A 19584-nucleotide genomic window follows, 5' to 3' on the forward strand; every position below is an offset into this window, starting at 1 on the left:
TGCAGCACACAGCAGGAAATCTAATCTTTCTGAAATACAAATCAGATTGGGTCACTGGCCACTTAACCTTCAATGTATCTCCATTGCACTCCAAATAAAATGTGAATTCCTGAGCATGGTAGGTATGATTTGAACTCCCAATAACTTGTAGAAGTGCATGTCTCACCAAGTCTACTCCCTCCTTTTTTTTCTCTATCTGCTTTCCCATCCTCCATGCCATACCACAGCCCTCAGAGGCTATACTTCAGCCATACTACTCTGTCTCTAGACTCATAAACCCATTAAGCTCCTTCTCATTTCCTTTATCTGATAAGCTGCTACCCTTCTTGTCTCAACTTAGAAAGCAGGAAGCTAGAGGCTTCCCTGACCAATCTTGTCCCATGGGGCTGCATGCCTCTCCACTGTTTCCCCATGTAGACCATGTGTATCATTACGACAGTACTTACACGCTATATTACAGCTACCTCTTAATGTGTCTGAACTTTCACATCCTTCTCACTAGTTCATAAGGTCTCTGATGATAGGGACAGGGTTTTCTTTCATTCTTTTTTTAATGTTTTATTTATTTCTAGGAGAGAGAGAGACAGCATGAGCAGGGGAGGGTCAGAGAGAGAGGGAGACACAGAATCCAAAGACAGGCTCCAGGCTCTGAGCTGGCAGTCAGCACAGAGCCCTATGCGGGGGCTCGAACCCACGAACCGCGAGATCATGACCTAAGCGAAAGTCGGACGCTTAACCGACTAAGCCACCCAGGCGCCCCCTTTTTTTAATGTTTTGTTTATTTTTGAGAGAGAGATAGAGAGAGGGACAGAAGGAGGGAGGGAGGGGGAGACAGTGTGAGCAGGGGAGGGTCAGGGAGAGAGGGAGACACAGAATCCAAAGACAGGCTCCAGGCTCTGAGCTAGCTGTCAGCACAGAGCTTGACACAGGGCTTGAACCCAAGAACTGCAAGATCATGACCTGAGCCAAAGTCAGAGGCTTAACTAACTGAGCCACCCAGGCGCCCTGGGACAGGGTTTTCTTACTGCGGTATGCTTAGCACCAAGGAGAGCACATAAAAAGCATTCAAGATATATTAACTAAACAAATGGATCAGTAATAAATATCTTTATTCCAAGGAGCACCCATGGTAGAAAATGCCAAGGGGGTTCAGCTTAAAAGTCTCTTTTCTCAGGTATGATGGAATCAGGCCCGAAAGGAGAAGATTTGAAACCTTTTATTCTGAACCAGGCTCAGACTTAACCGGTTCCCATAAGTTTAACAGGAATAGCAATTTAGAAGTGCAATTTCACCTATGTTCTTTAGCCGCCATGATCTTTTACCAACCGGTTCTTTAGTCACGCGCTGTCATTGGTCTCCATGAGTAAATTGTGAGCTCTGTGACAGAATGAACCATCCCCTCATCTGTGCCTATGGATACTTAGCCATCTGTGCAGGACAGTGAGCTCAGTCATAGCAAACGTCACAGAAGACATCTGCGCCACCAGAGACAGAGCAAGGAAGAAGTCACTTCTGCCTCAAACTACCTTGACGGGTAGGTAACAAACATGAGACCCTCTCCTGAGAACACTTCTAGGGATGGAGGGAGCAGAGGAGAACTTATCCTGAAACCAAAGAGCAACATTTGAGAACAAACACTTGGAAGGGATGAGCTAAGACCAGATAGGGGAGCCTGCAGCCTTAAAAACAGATGTTGCTCACTTCTCATCTTGTTGGTCACCATAACTGAGAGACAGTCCATGTTTTAATAATGAAATACACATTGAGGTCCAATGCTGAATGTGAAACAAGACATCGAACAGGACAAAAATAATTTAGCTACAAGAAATTGTTAGGGGGCGCCTGGGTGGCTTAGTCGGTTAAGCGTCCGACTTTCGCTTAGGTCACGATCTCGCAGTTCGTGGGTTCGAGCCTTGCGTCGGGCTCTGTGCTGCCTGCCAGCTCAGAGCCTGGAGCCTGTTTCGGATTCTGTGTCTCCCTCTCTCTCTGACCCTCCCCTGCTCACGCTGTCTCTCTCTCCTAGAAATAAATGAAAACACTGAAAAAAAGAAAGAAATTGTTAGAGTAATATCATTTCAAGGCAGCTCTGACCCAGTTCCCCTCCTCATGGGTGAGAATGTTAACACCTGGGTCTCAGCTTGTTCTATAGATGTCTAGGGGATCAAAGAAGGTCCACAGAGCACCACCCAGAAAGGGAAGAGACAAGAGAGCTAACATAGAGCATTATTCTCCCATGCAAATAATGAAGGCCAGCATACACGTATGGAGAAATGAGAGCAGTTCTGTTTCAAGAAGGACATTCAGATTCATTATAAGATGCTTTAAGAAAAGTGAATGGTTCCAAGAAAAAAGTGAATGGTTCAAAACTCTAATGAATAAACAGTTTAAAAAATGTTTATATTAGCTTGCTGTAACTAGATAAGAGACAGATGAGGAACAATAACATCCATCACAAAGTGCCTTTTCTTTTTATGTATTTTAGTAAGAAAACAAAACAAAATATATAAGTATCTAAGAAAATATAAACTATATACTCACATGAGTAAATTGTATGCACATTAAGTCCAGAATATTAGAAAGTGAAGATAATGTGTGTGGTCTGCTATATCTACTGTTAAAGCAATAAGCAGCATGACACAGAATAAATAGGAAATGCACTGAGAAAATGCTACAGATGAGAGTCCCATTTTCTTGGTTCTGTGAAGGTGGATCTCAAGGTTAGTTTGCTGGGGAGGGACGCCATTTGGTTTTGCTCAGCCTTTTGCAAATGTATGACTTCACTCCCCGAGCGATGAAGTAGGCAGCAGGAACATGGATGAGGGAAAAATCAATCAAAACAGTCATTAGTGAGTGAGGTCAACAGTGTCATCTTCATATATTAAGTGCACACGTATGTTGTAATAATGTCTCTCAAATTCTTTTTATCTGTGAAAAGCTGCATGCTGATGCCTGTCCTAATCTCTGAGATTTTTGTGAAGATCAAATAAAAACATTGGGAAAATACGTTGCATATGATGGAGCGCCTTGATCTCACATCTCTCGAAGAGTCATTAGTATATTATCGTAGAAGGAGGAGGGGGCAATGAAATATAATTTGACCAGGGGCTTTTGACAGTCCCTAAATGATGCCAAAAGGACGTGGCCCTGGCCGAAGCTCTTAGGGAAGGCCAATTCCTATCTTGACGAAGGCAAAGCTACCGACAAGATGTGGGGAGTGCTAGTGAGAAAAGGCAGTGTATGTGGACCAGGGATGTGCCAGATCTTCCCAGGATGTGATTGTTCCAGCTAGGCCGGGGCACTAGATAGAAAACAAAGCCCACAGGGCCAGACTTTGGTGCTGATTCTGCCAGAGTCACCTGTACACATGCTTCCTGTGTCAAGTCCCGCCTCCAGAGCATTCCTTCAGAACACCAGTACAAGGAAAGAACATCTGTGGCTTATGTAACATGTCCTATTTGTGAATGGAAAAGCTCAACTGAATGGATAAGTCTGACCACTCTGTAGATCTTCTCTTTTGAGATAAGTATCACCAAAACTAGGCTGGTGCACTATGTTACTGTTTGGCAGAATCTCTACATCTAACAACTTCAACTGTGATCTTTCGTGGTGTTTAAGGAGTTCCCTGAAATGTGTGACAGTCTCCAAAATATATTTCCTGTTGACCATGAGGGAAGTTCAATTTTCCCTTCTTAATGAGCTGGTGACAATTTCTAATACCCAGTACTATCCCTGGTTAATACTATTTATCACTTCTTCTCTGGCATCTCTCCAAAAATAGGCAATGCCAGGCTCCAAATGCATTAATGCTTGATGGTGAAATTCTGTACAGAAATAGTAATTTTCTCACCAAAGCCTAGCCAGTGGATAAAATTATTAGAAAATGCTAGAGAGTTGGGGTGCCTGGGTGGCTCGGTCGGTTAAATGTCCAACTTCAGCTCAGGACATGATCTCCTGGTTTGTGGGTTTGAGCCCCGTGTTGGATTCTGTGGTGCCAGGTCAGAACCTGGAGCCACCTTCGAATTCTGTGTCTCCCTCTCTCTCTGCCCCTCCTCCACTCGCACCATGTGTGTGTCTCTCTAAGATAAATAAACATTAAAAATTTTTTAAAAAAAGAAAAAGTGGGGCGCCTGGGTGGCTTAGTCGGTTAAGCGTCCGACTTTCGCTTAGGTCATGATCTCGCGGTTCGTGGGTTCGAGCCCCGCGTCGGGCTCTGTGCTGACTGCCAGCTCAGAGCCTGGAGCCTGTTTCAGGCTGTGTCTCCCTCTCTCTCTGACCCTCCCCTGCTCACGCTGTCTCTCTCTCTTTCTCTCCTAGAAATAAATAAAACATTTAAAAAAATTTAAAAAAATAAAAGACAATGTTAAAACATGTTCTTCAAAAGACAGTGTTAAGAAAATTAAAGAGAAAGCCATATGTATAGTAGATATATGATAAAGAATTTATACCCAGAATATAAAAAGAATGCTTGCGATAAGCACAAAGGATTTGCTCCTGTGCTGTACCAAAGAAGATATTAAATAATAACATGAAACNAAATAAAAAAAATAAAAAAGAAAAAAAGAAAAAGAGAGTAGCTGACATCAACTTTCACACTAGAAGTGACTGAATAGAATCTTCAATGTAGGAGAGAGTGTACTTAATGGTAGTTCAACATCACACCCAATATAGGCATCTCTAAGACTGTTACTTTGTTTCACTAATAACATTATGTATCTATAGACTTCGGTCACATGATAAAGAGAGTGAGATTAACCAGTACATCATTAGAATCTATGCTGGTATATCGGAACAAAGAAATAAAGAGAGATATCATTTACAATAACTGATATCTCAGCTATATTTTAAACTCATCATCTTCCACTGGCAATGCCAACCCCTTTTAAATAGCAATACTGTTTTATTTATAATTTATTTACAATAGCTAATGTCATTTAGATAGGATATTATGTAGCTGATATAATAAATATAGTACAAATACAATAGAAAGACCTCCAGGTATATTTTTAAAGACTATAAATAGGACAGAGCACGATCTTAGTTTTTATAAATAAAAAATATAAATGTGTGTAAAAGAAAGTTTATAAAGATATCCAGCAAATTGCTAATATTGGTTTTCTCCAAATAATGGGATTATAGATTATTTCCCCTTAATTATATTTTCTAATTTTCTACAACCAGAATTATTTTTTGGTGTATTTATTTCTTTATTTTGAGAGGTGGGAAGAAGGGCACAGAGGGAGACATAAGCAGGCTCTGTACTGTCAGCACAGAGCCTGATGTGGGGCTTAATCTCATAAACCATGAGATGATGACCTGAGCCGAAATCAAGTCAGACACTTAACCGGCTGAGCCACCCAGACACCCCTACAACAAAAATACTTTTAAGAAGATAAAGTTTAAAAAAAGTATTAGTTCTAGCCAAAACATTTGAAAACTTAAAGGTTTTTTAAGCACACACATTTTCATCACAGCTCTTTCATTCTCCAGCACCCACCATCAAAGATAAAATAAATTCTGTTTCATACATAAAATGCATCATAATTTGGCCTTCAGAAATTCTCAGAAAATTAAAGTCAGAAGAAGGATAAAATTCATGCACAGATAGAGACTATTTTCTCTACACAGAGAGTTGGGCTATTGGGCAATGGCTTTTATCTGCCCACTGATATGCAAAGGCTGTATTCAGGAAATAATATAATCAAAAGAATTGAGAGATGGAGAAAGATAGTATCTCTTGGGCAAGTTTTATCACAAGGTTATGAAATTGCTATGCAGGCCACAAGTTACGAATCTGTTACGTAAATTCTGTAAGGGAAAAAGGGTAGGAGAAGCATTTGTCTTAGAGAGGTAGGTCCAGTGTGCTTCAAATGAAGAGCTCCTCTGAGAATAAAGCCCCTTGTTACAAATGGACAGGACAGAGTAATTTGACAGAAGTTACAGGTTTCCAGCAGAAGGTCACAGCATTGGGTGTGGAGTTGGAGAAGAGGTAGCCATCCCCTTGTTTTGAAGAGTGGCCTTGGGCGAGGGGCAGAGAGAAGCAGCTGTTGAAGGGAGCCATTCCACACCAACCTGATCTTGACATAGATCAGACTCGGAAACACTGGTCTGAAACAAACCAGCATTAAACACTTCCCATTTTTCTCCCTCTATTGTACCAACAGACGTGAAAGTCATGATATAACTCATCTTTCTTTGAGAAGAGGTCAAGAGAAAATGTCTGGCCAAGGGAATCCACATCCCAAAACACAGCCCTAAATTTCCTTCACACCTGCTAGTTTTTCAAGGACTGATCTTCATGCTTCTCCCTGAAATGCATCCTCTCTCTTAGCAGAGATGACATCATTTGCACGATATTAAACAGGTTCTTTTTTCTTTTCCTTTCATGCTTTTTATTCCCCTCAACTCTGGCAAAACTTTAGTTCTTGTTTGTTTTCAGTTGTTCAACTTCAATCCTGTTTGGGAGCTCAGCCAATCAGTAGGAGTGGTTAAGCTACACAACTTAGCTTCCTCTACCACAGCCTGAAAGATGTCTGCATTTGATTTAAGCACAACTTTGCGGAGGATGTGTCGAAATCACTGACCCACAACTCAAAGGCACAAATGTTAGCAGAATTAATTAAGTCAATCCTTCCACGAGACAATAGACAAGAAACAGTAAAGACATAAATTGATTCATTTCATGTAATCAATTCCTGTATCGGGAAATAGACCGGCACAGTAGAGAAAGCTTTGGAGTCAGACAGCCCTGGGCTTCAATCCAGACTCTGCAACTTACCAGCTGCCTGAAGTTGGGTAGCAATTTAAGAATCCTTAGCCTCTGTTTTCTCAAAAGTGAAGTGGATCCAATATTTACCTTGCAGGACGGTATCTGAATTAGAGAAACTAATGGCTCTAAAGGCCTAGCAAATACCTAAACTATAGTAGAGTCTTAAAGCATAGTTTAAAGGTTTGAAGAGAAGGAATGTAGAAGTCTAGTGATCAATGGAATCTATGTTAGAGGCATTGGAACAGTTGGAAACAGAGCATGAAGTAACTGGTGACGGTGGGGAAAGCCTTATATGCTTTCATACAAGGCTTGGACAGTAAGTCTGAGTCCACTGACTCAGAAGTGAGTCATCTCTTCTCTCTGGGCACTGTTTTTTGCACATGTATAAGAGGGGACTCAACTACTTGGCCTCCATGTTTCCTCCAGCTCTGCTAGTCTAAGACTCCACACAAGCCTGGTTTGGAGTCCCCATTCTAAATCAAAATGGAGAGCCAAGAGGCCATTTGCAAAGCAGGTCAAATACCAAAAATAACAAGGTTGGAATACATTTATTTTGATCACTTTATCCCAGCACAAACCAAGACTTCATAGTCCTTTACAGTCCTATTTATAGAGAGTCACATCTTTAAGAGCAGCAGGGATAAGAAATGAATAAAAACAAGCTAGTAGATTGTTTCGGTTTTGTTTGTTATTTTTTAAATTTTTTTAATGTTTTATTTATTTCTGAGAGAGAGAGAGAGAGAGCGTTAGCAGGGGAGGGTCAGAGAGAGAGGGAGACACAGAATCTGAAACAGGCTCCAGGCTCTGGGCTAGCTGCCAGCACAGAGCCCGACGCGGGGCCAGAACCCACGAACCATAAGATCATGACCTGAACCCAAGTTGGATGCTTAACCAACTGAGCCACCCAGGCGCCCCTCAGTTTTGGTTTTTAATTCAACAAGCAAAAACACTGAATGGTGAGAACTTCGGAACTCCTTGCCTGGTTTCAGTAGCTGTATCATATATGTGTACACACCCATAATGGAATAAAATGCAACCATTAGAAGTCATATGTTTAAGACAGTTAAATGACATATAAACATTCACAGAATAGGGGCACCTGGGTGTTCAATCAGTTGAGCATCTGACACTGGATTCCAGCTCAGGTTGTGATCTCATGATCATGAGATGAAGCCCCACATTAGGCTCTGTGCTGAGCATAGAACTTGCTTGGGATTCTCTCTCTCCGTCTCTCTCTGCCTCTCACTTCTTCTTTCCCTCAAAACAAATAAATAAACTTTAAAATAACTCACAGAGTAATTTTAAGTTAAAAAGCAGAGTCCAAAGCTATATATAACCTATGGCTTTATTTTTTACTATTTAAAAAAATTATTTATTTACTTTTGTTTTTGAGAGAGGGAGACATAGAGAGACAGAGAGCAAATGGGAGAGGGGCAGAGAGAGACACACAGAATCTGAAGCAGCCTCCAGGCTCTGAGCTGTCAGCACAGAGCCTGATGAAGGGCTCAAACTCAAGAGCCATGAATTCATGACCTGAGCCAAAGTCGGTTGCTCAACCGACTGAGCCATCCCACTACGGTTTTATTTTTTACACCTGAGATATATATAAATAAGCCAAGAAAAATACTAGCAATTAACACTCAACTGTTAAAATGAGCTTCTCTCTAGGAGGAGGAAGTTGTAAAAGATATCACAGCATAAGCCTGTAGTCAAATATTAATTGACATGAAAAGATATATTATTATGAAACAGAAGTATAGATTATAAAATATTATATTAAAAAATCACCCACACATGTATTAGAAACACATGCACCAAAATGTTATGAATGATTATCTCTGCATGGCTGGCTTATGGATGATTTTTGCTTTCTTTTTTACATTTTTCTAAATTATCTATTTTTTTACATATCTATTTTATACATATATTATACTTAGGATAGAGGCAAGAAAACTGTGAAAAAATAATGTTTCACGGATGTGTACCAAGGAAATATAAGTCAGAGTTGTAGGGTTATGGGTATAAAAGGACTTTCTTGAAATATAAGAATAAACATCAAAGGCCTCAGAAAATGATGGGGAAAGAGGTAATTATACAAGAAATATCATCAAAGGTAATGGTGATAGGGAGCTTGGAAGGGCTTCATCCTAGGCATCGATTATAATACCTGTGGGCTATGGAAATAGACTTGCTTCTAAAGTCCCTCTCGTAGCTCCACCCTACCTTCTTAAGGAAGCTTTCCCTGGCTACCCAAACTCATTTGAGATGGATGGATCTCCTCAACAAGGTGAAGCATTACCAGCACTGTAAGGTAAGTGTTCCTTCCCCCTCAGGGACACACTGTAGGCTCCTGTAGGTTAGAAATCATTCTTTGTGCTGCTTTGTATTCTACCCCAATATCAACTTCCCATGTTCTCAAGGGAAGTATGCTTAGTGAATGTTTCCAATACACACCTCATGGGATATGGCATGGGTCAAGGGCAGAGGAGCACGGGGAACCTGAAGGTAATGAGACTAGCACTACCCAACAACCACATACGGCCTTGATGACAATGGTTCAAGGAGATTTTGGTGGCTTGACAATGTTCAAGTCAGTGCATTGATAAATGTACATCTATAGGGACTGATGCTTATGATTATTTGGAACCATTTAACTTTTCTTGTTATATTGTAGGTCATACATAAAAGCTAAAGAAGGAAAAGAAGTCTTCCCCTGAGTCTACGATGTAGAGAGAATGAAAGTCATTTGGATGTGTATCCTTTAAGACTTCTACTTTTATCTGTAGACAGTATCTTTTTTCTTTACTTCAAAAATGAAGTTATGCTGTAAATATTGTTTCAAAAGCTGCCCTTTATACTTAAGATATCGAGTAATACATTGTATGTACACTTAATATATTGAGTATCTTGTGTGGCAAATGCTTGGCTTTAACTGCACTGGCTCATTTCAAGCTCACCACAGCCCTGTGGTACAGGTATTCAAATTATCCTCATTTTACAGATTAGGACACTGAACTCAGAAAGACTGAGGATTTGCTCAGGGTCATACAGTAAGTGGTAAGTGCTCTAAGTTGATCAAACTTCTCTCAAACCCGAGGCCCTGTTTTCTACCACTATGCTAAACTACTCAGCTAATAAATAATTTCCTACAACAATATACTAGTGGCTGTATAGGTTCTGTTATGCAATCATCTATATTTAACTCATGACCTATTGTTTTTTATTCATGTTGTTGCTTTTTTACTTTGTTTTTTTAATGACTGTAATCATAAAACTTTTCAAAATCCTTACTTTTTTCAGAGTCTAAGATTTTTCACGTTAAGGTGTTTTATATACATGGCCAAACTACCTCTTCCAAAAGTGTTGTATAATTCAAGACTCTGTAGAATATGAAACCCATTTATACGTGAAATCTAAAACAAAAACAAAGAACCAAGTTCACAGATAAAGATTGGTAGAGGTTGAGGGGTGAGCAAAATCAGTGAAAAGGATCAAGGTACAGATTTCTAGGTATAAAATGAATAAATCATTAAGATGTAATGTGGAGCATGGTTACTGCAGTGAATAATACTTTATTGCATATCTGAAAGGTGCTAAAAGAGATCTTAAAAGTTGTCATGACAAGAAAAAAGGTTCTTGTAATTATGTATGCTGATAGTCATTAACTAGACCCATTTCACAACATATACAAGTATTATACCACTATATTGCACACAAGAAACTAATATAATGTTATGTCAATCATACTTCAATAAAAATAACAAAACTTTTATCCAATTTTCCTGCATGAGAGAAGAGAATTTTGTAATTTTAAAAATATACATGTTTTGCAATTAATGGTGTAATGAGCTCAATATTTGCTTTAACTTGCAATGCTTTTTTTAGATGTGAGATTGAAAGGTTGAGCATGTCTGTGTATGTTTGGAGAGTTTTATTAGCTTCATTTTTTTTTTTTTTTGTCTTTCTGACCACAAGATTTCTTCCATTTTATTAAAAACATTAACAATTAAGCAAATGTTTATAATGTCAACAGCTCTTAATTATTATACCAACTCTACTGAAAGTTATAGGTGTATGTAATGATGGTGTAAAATTTTCAAAATAGACACTTCACTTAATACAGGTTTATATATCCCTGACTATAGAGCAAAATGAAACTTGCCAGCTGGCTTCAAAAGTTGTAGGTATGATTGTCTAACTCATTAATTTTGCATAGACTATCTTGAACTTGGTACTCTATTTTTTTTCCCTGTGTGACATAGATTAATCTCCATAGTGCAACTCTACGTAGTGCAAAATGCTTCATTTAATTCATTAATTCAAATGCAGTTTGGGGAAGCTTCTCTATGCCAAGCACTGTACTGGAGAAGACAGAGAAATGGAGACTAGAAGAAAAGTTGCCAATACAATTTCTATTCTTAAGGAGTAGATTTTCTATTGAAGAATCGGATCTGCCAATAGATAATTACAAGATGGCTGGATAAAAACCCAGACAGTAATGTGTATAAAGTGCAAAGGAACATTTTAGGGGCAGTTCAGAGTCATGCTGAGCCGTCTGGATATATATGGATCTACGAGTTCTTACACAAAGCAAAGCACTAAATAGACACCAAGCACCCAGTATGACCCACCACTGAAAGATAAAGGTTACATGTTAGTCTAGGGGTAGCCTTTTGGTTCCATGAATGCTGAGAAAGAACAGTTGTCACTGGGGAAGACAAATGGTATGCAAAGCTGTTTATTCTAAACATGCATTTTCCAGGGTTGCATCAAATAATATGTGTTTCAACGTATCCCTGCTTGCAGAGTACTAATGTCCCAGTTGGGACCCAGGCAGTGTTGACGACCCAGAAATGTATGGCTGGAGCTCCATGTAAACAGATATAACTTTGACAGCCTAGGACCTTCAACTGGAAAGAAAGCAGCAGACAACATTAGAGGATGTATGGTAAGTGCCAATAAATTGATATACATTCACTCTTAGAGGAAGAGACTGATGTGAGAATCCATCCAAAATTGCAGGCAAATGAAATTGCATTCTTTTTTTTTTTAATTTGTTTTTTAATGTTTTTTTTTTAATTTATTTCTGAGAGAGAGAGAGAGAGAGAGAGAGAGAGAGAGAGGCAGGCAGGTGTGAGCAGGGGAGGGTCAGAGAGAGAGGGAGACACAGAATCCAAAACAGGCTCCAGGCTCTGGGCTAGCTGCCAGTACAGAGCCCGATGTAGGGCTCGAACCCACGAACCATGAGATCATGACCTGAGCTGAAGTTGTGGACACTCAACCGACTGAGCCACCCAGGTGTCCCTGAAATTGCATTCTTATCCTCCAGCATGGAGCCGGTTCAACACGAAGTCCTGTGTTGACCACATCTGAAAGGCTCTTTCCAAATATTACAAGTATTCGTTGATGCAGATGCTGAGCTCTTATTTCCTCTCAGGGCCCCAAACATCCTGCATCTGGCATAACAGCAGCTGCAGTTCAGGAAGCATCGCTGTGCAGTGTGAATTTCCTGGACTTTATGAAAGGTGTGTAAACAATGACAAAGAGAAAGTTTTGTAGAGCTTTCTAGAAGTTCTAAGGCTAGACATGATCTTCGAAATTATGTATGAGGCAGTGGCAGAGAAGAGAACAATGCATTTGATTCACAGAACTAAGGTTTGAGTCCCATCTCTCAGTAGTGTGCTGTATGATTTTGGGCAGATGACTTCAATCCCTGAGCCTTATTTTCTTTCCCTGAACAAACCAAAGATGATTACCCCTACTGAGACTCCTTCACAGAGGTAGAATGAAGAAAATACCGTAGGTGTATCAATCAAGTTACAAGCTCTATAAAAGTACATTTCTATACTTTCCATCCATCTTAAGGGGGAACAAAAGGCTCCCTCTTTCCCCTCCACTTTGTGTCCATTTTTTCTGGTTCCCTCTACAAATAAGCTCCTCAAAAAGAACATCCTATATTCACCAGCTCACTCTCTCCTGATCCGACCAGCCACACTGCTTGCCATGTGTCAGATAACTGACATCATGTCTGTCTACCTCTCAGTAGCATCTGGGCCACCTGACCTCCCTCTTCTCCTCAGAAAACCTTCTGCTCTTGAACCCCAGAGCACATGATGCTCACCTAGTGTTGACCCACCACTCTGGCTGCTCCTTCTCCATTTTTCTTCTTGGTTCCTGGGAAGCCAGAGGAAAAATAGAGGGTAGTGGGGGGAGAAGGTACGGTCTGCTCCAGGGTGCAGGTGGTAAAGGGGGTACACTGCCTATGGAAAATGTAAATGAAAAACGCTTTTCAGTATTAGCATGTGCTTGGGATTCTAACTAATTTCAGGGATAGAAACCTCTTTTCTGCTGGCATAGATTTGCTCCCACCATGCCTTTTCCCTTTTGCTACGCTGTTGACTGGTTTCCCCTCACATCCCCAAGCCAAAACCTTGCAACATCCAAGTTAGCCTTTAAATCTCCCTCTACCTACCTTCCTTCCTTCCTTCCTTCCTTCCTTCCTTCCCTCTCTCTTTCTCTCTCTCTCTCTCATCTATACTAACTCCTTCAATGATCTCATTTAATTTCATTGCTGTAAATATCATGTATATATTGATGGCTTCCACTTTTTATCTTCAGCTCAGATATACTCACTGAATCTCAGATTTGTATATTCACTCACTACTCAACATCTCTAACTTAACCTGCCCAAAAGTAATCTAGTGTTCCTTCAAAACTCGGTCCTCTCATGGTCTTCTCCATCTCAGATATGAGGCCACTGTTTCTACCAGTTGCTCAGCAAAAGTCTTAGAGTCAACACTGGCTCCTTCCTGTCTCATTCCCCATTCAGTCAATCTCAACCACAAGATTAAAACACATGTCATCCTCTCCACCACCAGCAACGTGTCCAAAGTTCCGCATCACTCATCTGGATTATAGCAATTCCTCCTTAATGAATCTCCCTGCTTCTGCCCGCCTTCTCACCACCCCACCCTCATATTCTCAACACACAGACCAATGGGTCCCTTTGTTGTTGTTGTTGTTGTTGTTGTTTTAATATTTTTATTTATTTCTAGGAGAGAGAGAGACAGCGTGAGCAGGGGAGGGTCAGAGAGAGAGGGAGTCACAGAATCTGAAACAGGCTCCAGGCTCTGAGCTGGCAGTCAGCACAGAGCCCTATGCAGGGGCTCGAACCCACGAACCGCGAGATCATGACCTAAGCGAAAGTCGGACGCTTAACCGACTAAGCCACCCAGGCGCCCCCCAATGGGTCCCTTTGAAATGTCAGCCAGACCAGGTCATCCCTCTGTCCAAAGTCTGCAAATGGCTCCCATTTCCCTCAGAGTGAAAGTCAAAGTCCTTATTGAGTCTTATCGCACCTGCATTATCGTGGTCTCTATCCCCCACTCCCACCGTCGTCTTTCTTCATTTCCAGAGATTTTCCCCCTCAGTTCACGGAATGCATTATTTTTTTAAAGGGGCCAAGTAGACCGGCTCCTGTTTCAGGACCTTTGCACTTGCTGTTCCAGATGTCTGGAATGCTGTTTCCCCAGTTTTTTACAAAGGCTCACTCCCTTGTTATCACTAGAATCTTTACTCAAATGACAACTTATTTCTTCCTAAGCACCCTCACCAAAATCTCAACTCTCTAAGACCTCCTATCCTTTTCCCTATTTTTCCCCTATAGCTCACATGTTGTATATTCTAATGATTAATTTATTTTCCGTCTCATTCGAAATGTAACCTATCTGAAGGCAGAGATCATTTGTTTTTGTTCACTGCTGAGTTTTTCCCAAATCCTAGAACATATATTCAGTAAATAGTTTCAAACGAATGAAACTTGAGGAGATGTTTGTATTGAACAGATACTCAATAAATAGCTTTAAAAGAATGGATCTTGTTCAAATACCTCACTTTACTCTGTCATATCACCCATCTACTTCCCTTGAAGCGGGCCTTTGAGATATGGGTACAATTCTGAACCCATGTGAATCTCACACATAAAATTAATGCATGTAAAATGCACATAAAATTAGAAAAGTTTGGTTAATTACACAAATACCTGTGGTATGGGCAGAAACATTGTTCTGGTGATGAGTGGAGTCCTTCACAAGACTAAATAAAACCTCCCCTTCAACCCATCAGGAATGCTGTAAGCCACAGTAAAGCATTCACATATTTGTGGAATTCTCCAGCAGTGTTTCAATGGAAGCACGTAGGGTTAGGACATCCAAGAATTTTTTATAACTATTCCTTAGGATGTGACTGCTTCCCAGACCAAAGGAAAAAGTTATCAACTAAAAATAAAACTCCACATCCCACAAATTAAGAACTTATGCAACATCACTTATCTAACGTTCAGATAACCCAGAGGAATAGACTTGTTTAAAAAAAAAAAAAAAAAAAAGAAGAAAGAAACAAAATTCTGGGGCCTAGAAAGCAGCAAGGGAGGAAAAANAAAAAAAAAAAAAAAACAAAACTGTGAGAGACTCTTGAATGCTGAGAACAAACTGAGGACTGATGGAGGTAGGGGGTAGGGAAGGGGGGAGATGGGCATGGAGGAGGGCACTTGCAGGGATGAGCACTGGGTGTTATCTGGAAACCAACTTGAGAATAAACTATTAAAAAAAGAAGAAATATTTTCATCCATTTTTCTAATCGTTCTGTATATTACCACTCTGCCTCCTTCCCTATGCATCTGATACCTCCCACTGTGTTTAAGTGCTCAATTCCATTTTTTACCCCTTAATTCTTTTGAAAAGCTTAAAACTAAGGTTAATGATACCTACACCACTGTTCTGTCACTGCCAAGTTACAGAATTGAATAGCCATCAACTGGGATTAAATGTCTGGTCAATAGTTACTATGTTCCTCAAACCCATCATGCTGTGCCTGATCTTAAGCCCTTAGCCTGTCCCTTGGCACCCAAGATTTTGTGCAAACCCACATTTCCAGTCTCAATTCCCTCAGTCCCACTGGGCCTATATATAGCTACAACAAATGTGCTCTCACTCTCTCTCTCTCTCTCTCTCTCAAGTACAGGTAGTACTCTCTCAGATAGTACTGACTTATGAATTTGCTTTAGTTCTTATTTTACTAGAAACTCTTCCCACCTCTATCTGTCCAAAGCCCAGGACAAATGCCATTTCCTCCTTACGACCATCCCGATGGCAACCTTCACAGTTTCCATGAGTATCTCTTTCCTCAGTAAAACCAACAACATTGGCTTTCTTCTTCTTGCAGCATTTAAGATATCTTGTGTTATGGTTATTTTTGTGAACACTTTCATTATTAGTAAGCCCTTTTGGGGAAGTTTCATTGTTCTTCATCCCTCAATCCCCCAGCTTAGGGTGATATCCACCATAAGTGATCAAGAAGTGATTATTTTACTAGTGAATGGATTATAGAAAACATACCGTTGGGCTAGTTTCCAGAATTTCAGCAATTTGTTCTGTATTCTTTGGGAATGCAGGACTCTGTGTTGCATTCTATGTGTTACCATACATCATAATTTCTTAGGTTTATGACATTGATCTATTGAGTAAAGAGTATTATCCTGCACTTGCCAATTTTTCTTGCAGGCACCTGAGGGTTATGCTGGAGTTGTGTTAGGTAGTTGAATACTTAAGCTCTTAAGTCACTGAGCTATGATATCTGGCTAATATCCTGGGTAGGTATGAGGGCCAATGACCTGATCTGCTGAAGTCATCATTTCTCTTCCTACCTCTTAAATAATAAGAGGTTAGGGCCAAAGAATTAATTTCACCTCTTCCCTGGTGACATTGATCTGTGGTCCGGCCTATCATTACGTGGAACTAGGCTTCCTTGAAACATAGAATGATTTGAGCCCAAGACAGATTGGAAGAGACCAGCACTGACAAATGCAAATACCTGGTAGCTGAAATCAGGCCCCATGGGGATGTGGAGAATTGGGGGATACATGCTTCACCTACAAGAAACACGTTTTCCAAACCCCACCTATATGTTTTCCATGTGAGTATGTGGACTCCCATAACCAAATCTCCTCATCTTACTAAAAAAAATACATCAGATATATCAATCTGAATTGTTACAAGGAATTTCCTGGATGTTAAATACTTACAACTGGTTCGATTTCGTTTACCACTGTACCACAAACAAAACACAATTTAATGCTGGGCTCACCTGTGGGAGCTGGTCTTCTGCCTCTGGATTAATGGAACTCTAGGACTCAACACTGCCATTAGATTCTACAACTCTGAATTGAAGATCAACCAGCATTACAACCATTTAAGCTGAGTGACACCTCTTGAGAAGGATCAAAGATCTTGAGAAGGAACAAAGATCTAGACTGGCTGAATAAAAAGAAGATGCCACCAGTCCTTGCAGATCTCTTAAGAAGTTGTTCCAGAATTTGGAGGAAAGAAATATTCTACAAGAACCAAGTTAATAAGGAAAGAGGGTTCTCTAGACACGTCCCCTATTCTACAGGGTATGCTATTTCCACTGAATGCTAACGGACAAAGTGCTCTAAAACTTTCAACTGAAAGGCCTTGTAAAGGACATCTGGTTGTAATCCCCAAAATGACACAGCTCCCGCTTCCACCGTGGGATGCCTGGCACCATTCCCTATGGGTCATGGGAAGTGACACAAGGTAGGAAGGTGCGTTTGACTGACAGCTTTAATGATCACTGACTATGTGGCCTTGTGCACATCATGTCATCTTTCTAGAGCTCCGGTTTCTCTATTTTGAATAAGCTAATTGATTAAATGACTTCTTCAAGACCCTTACAGCCAGATAGACACTAGGAATATATAGAAGTCTGCCAGAGATGGTGTAGCTTTGCAACCCACTGCATTGTGGTGGGCTCATGGGGATGAATATTAGCACTGTCATAACAAACTCAAACAGACACACGCACACACACGCATGTATACACACACACACACATTTCCTTCCACAACTAAGAATGATACAACCTTTTGAGCACGAAGGGAAAATTATAGCTAAAATTAGCATCTTAAAAAATAAACTACATAATCACTGAAGATGAGATTTTCTTAAAACTATAGAACAATGAGATATAATGATAGCTGTCATAAGAGAGGAAATTGCAGGAGTCAATTTGAAAGGATTTGGTGGTGTTTCTCCCCCATTGAGATCTGTTTTTCCACATACCACAGGAAGACTGAAAAGCTAAATATCTCCCTAGGGCTTTTGTGAGCTGCATCTCATAATTCTCCTGCTGACATTAGGAGAGTGCCATCCAGCCCCAGACACAAGCGTTCTCATACAGAGAGCCAGAGCAAGTTTCAGGCTCTGCGGAACCATCTCCCCATATCTGCATATTACTTTCAAGTTTGCAAGGTCCCTTTATATGCATATTCTTATTTGTTCTCTAGAAACAGACCCTATTTACTGAAGCCTATATATCATTATAAAATCTGTCTCCGATGACATCAAAAATATTCCTCCCAACCTGCCTGCAAAGAAATAACACCGTTTGTTTGTCATTTGACAGTTCAGGAAGCCCTCTCACTTGTCCTGGCTTTTTGAGATAAGGTATGACCTGCTGGGTGGCACAGAAGAGCGAGAGAAAAGGAATCAAAGCTAATCTTGGCCTTAGCCTGCTGATCATACTCGAACAAATCACTTCAATCCACTAAGCCTCAGTTCACCAAGCCACTGAATGGAGAAAAATGATACCTATCCTACTGCTCTTATAAGGCAGTTGAGATCAAAATCAATATACAGAGAAGGATGTCAAGTGATTTTATAGGCTGAAAAATGCTCATCTACAAACTTCATCAACCCTGGGCAGTAAGGACGAGTGGAGGACTTTCCAGTGGTCATGGAAAACTACAAGTCTAGATGGAACTTCAAGTCAGTGGTAGAGGGGACCAGAAACCCAAGCTAGGGGGCCGGAGAAATTGACTCATAGAGAGAAACCCCATTTCTCTGTACCAGTGACAAGCCACCTGGCCTTACCTGTCTAGGCTGTGGGTTTGGTCCTCGAGGTTCTTCTTTCTCTTCTTGGATGAGGGGGGCCAGACCATAGATAGCGGCCAGTGAAAGTGTAGTTGGCTCAGATGAAGCCTAACACAAGGGTCCCCTTCTGTTGTTACCCTCCTCTGAACCCTGCCCCACCAAGTGGGCTGAGAGTTACTGCTCAGTCTCAAACAAAGGGGCAAATGAAAGGATTGAGGATGTTTACAGGGTGAAACTCAACCTGTCAGAGACAGGTTTGTGGGTGGGGCCTTTCTCGTTCTACAGTGACACACCTCTCTCTCTCTGTCATCCCATTCTTTACCAAGTCCTGGATTTTGCTGCCAACTTCCTCTTTGACTGAAATCTCCTGATGGGGTAAGCAGGAGCAGCCTCCTGTCCATTCCCCCATGATATCTGTATGCTCCCAATTAACTGTAAGGAAGCATAAGCCTGAAGCCTTTGCTCCTATTATTAGAACTCACTTATGATGACTTGATTTATTGGGTAGTTATGATTTTGAGCATCATTACCACTTTTGCATCGGAAATGGAGAGGACAGAGAGAGCAGTGTATCTCCATAAGAACAAACACAAACACGTGTGCACGCAGAATCTCTAGTCAGTGGTTCTTTTAAAGTGTTTGCCCAAACCATGATGTTATTTTCCACTGAAGTGGATGTCCCTCTCATTAGGCTGTGGGCCCCTTGAGGGTAGTGACCACATCTTCTTTTCCATATACTCCCCATAATGTTCCATGTGTAGCAAGTACTAACTACGTGTTGAATGAATGATGATCAAAGAATATCTACTTAGTGAATCCTAGTCTGCCATTTAATGGCTTTGTGACCTTTAGCAAGTCATATGTTTACCA

The 19584-nt window shown here is 40.7% G+C and overlaps 1 protein-coding gene across 1 annotated transcript in view; it reads right to left on the reverse strand.

Annotated features, from left to right (window-relative positions):
• TPRG1 (tumor protein p63 regulated 1) overlaps positions 1 to 18767 on the reverse strand; it is a 144442-nt gene extending 125675 nt beyond the window's left edge. Inside the window, exon 1 of the mRNA XM_077754545.1 lies at positions 18715 to 18767. The gene's annotated coding sequence lies outside the window, so the exon portion shown is untranslated. The remainder of the gene's footprint in view (positions 1 to 18714) is intronic.
• Positions 18768 to 19584: the final 817 nt, after the last annotated feature.

This window comes from Crocuta crocuta, unplaced genomic scaffold (genome assembly GCF_008692635.1).
Source record: "Crocuta crocuta isolate KB4526 unplaced genomic scaffold, BGI_CrCroc_1.0 scaffold70, whole genome shotgun sequence".
NCBI lineage: Eukaryota > Metazoa > Chordata > Mammalia > Carnivora > Hyaenidae > Crocuta > Crocuta crocuta.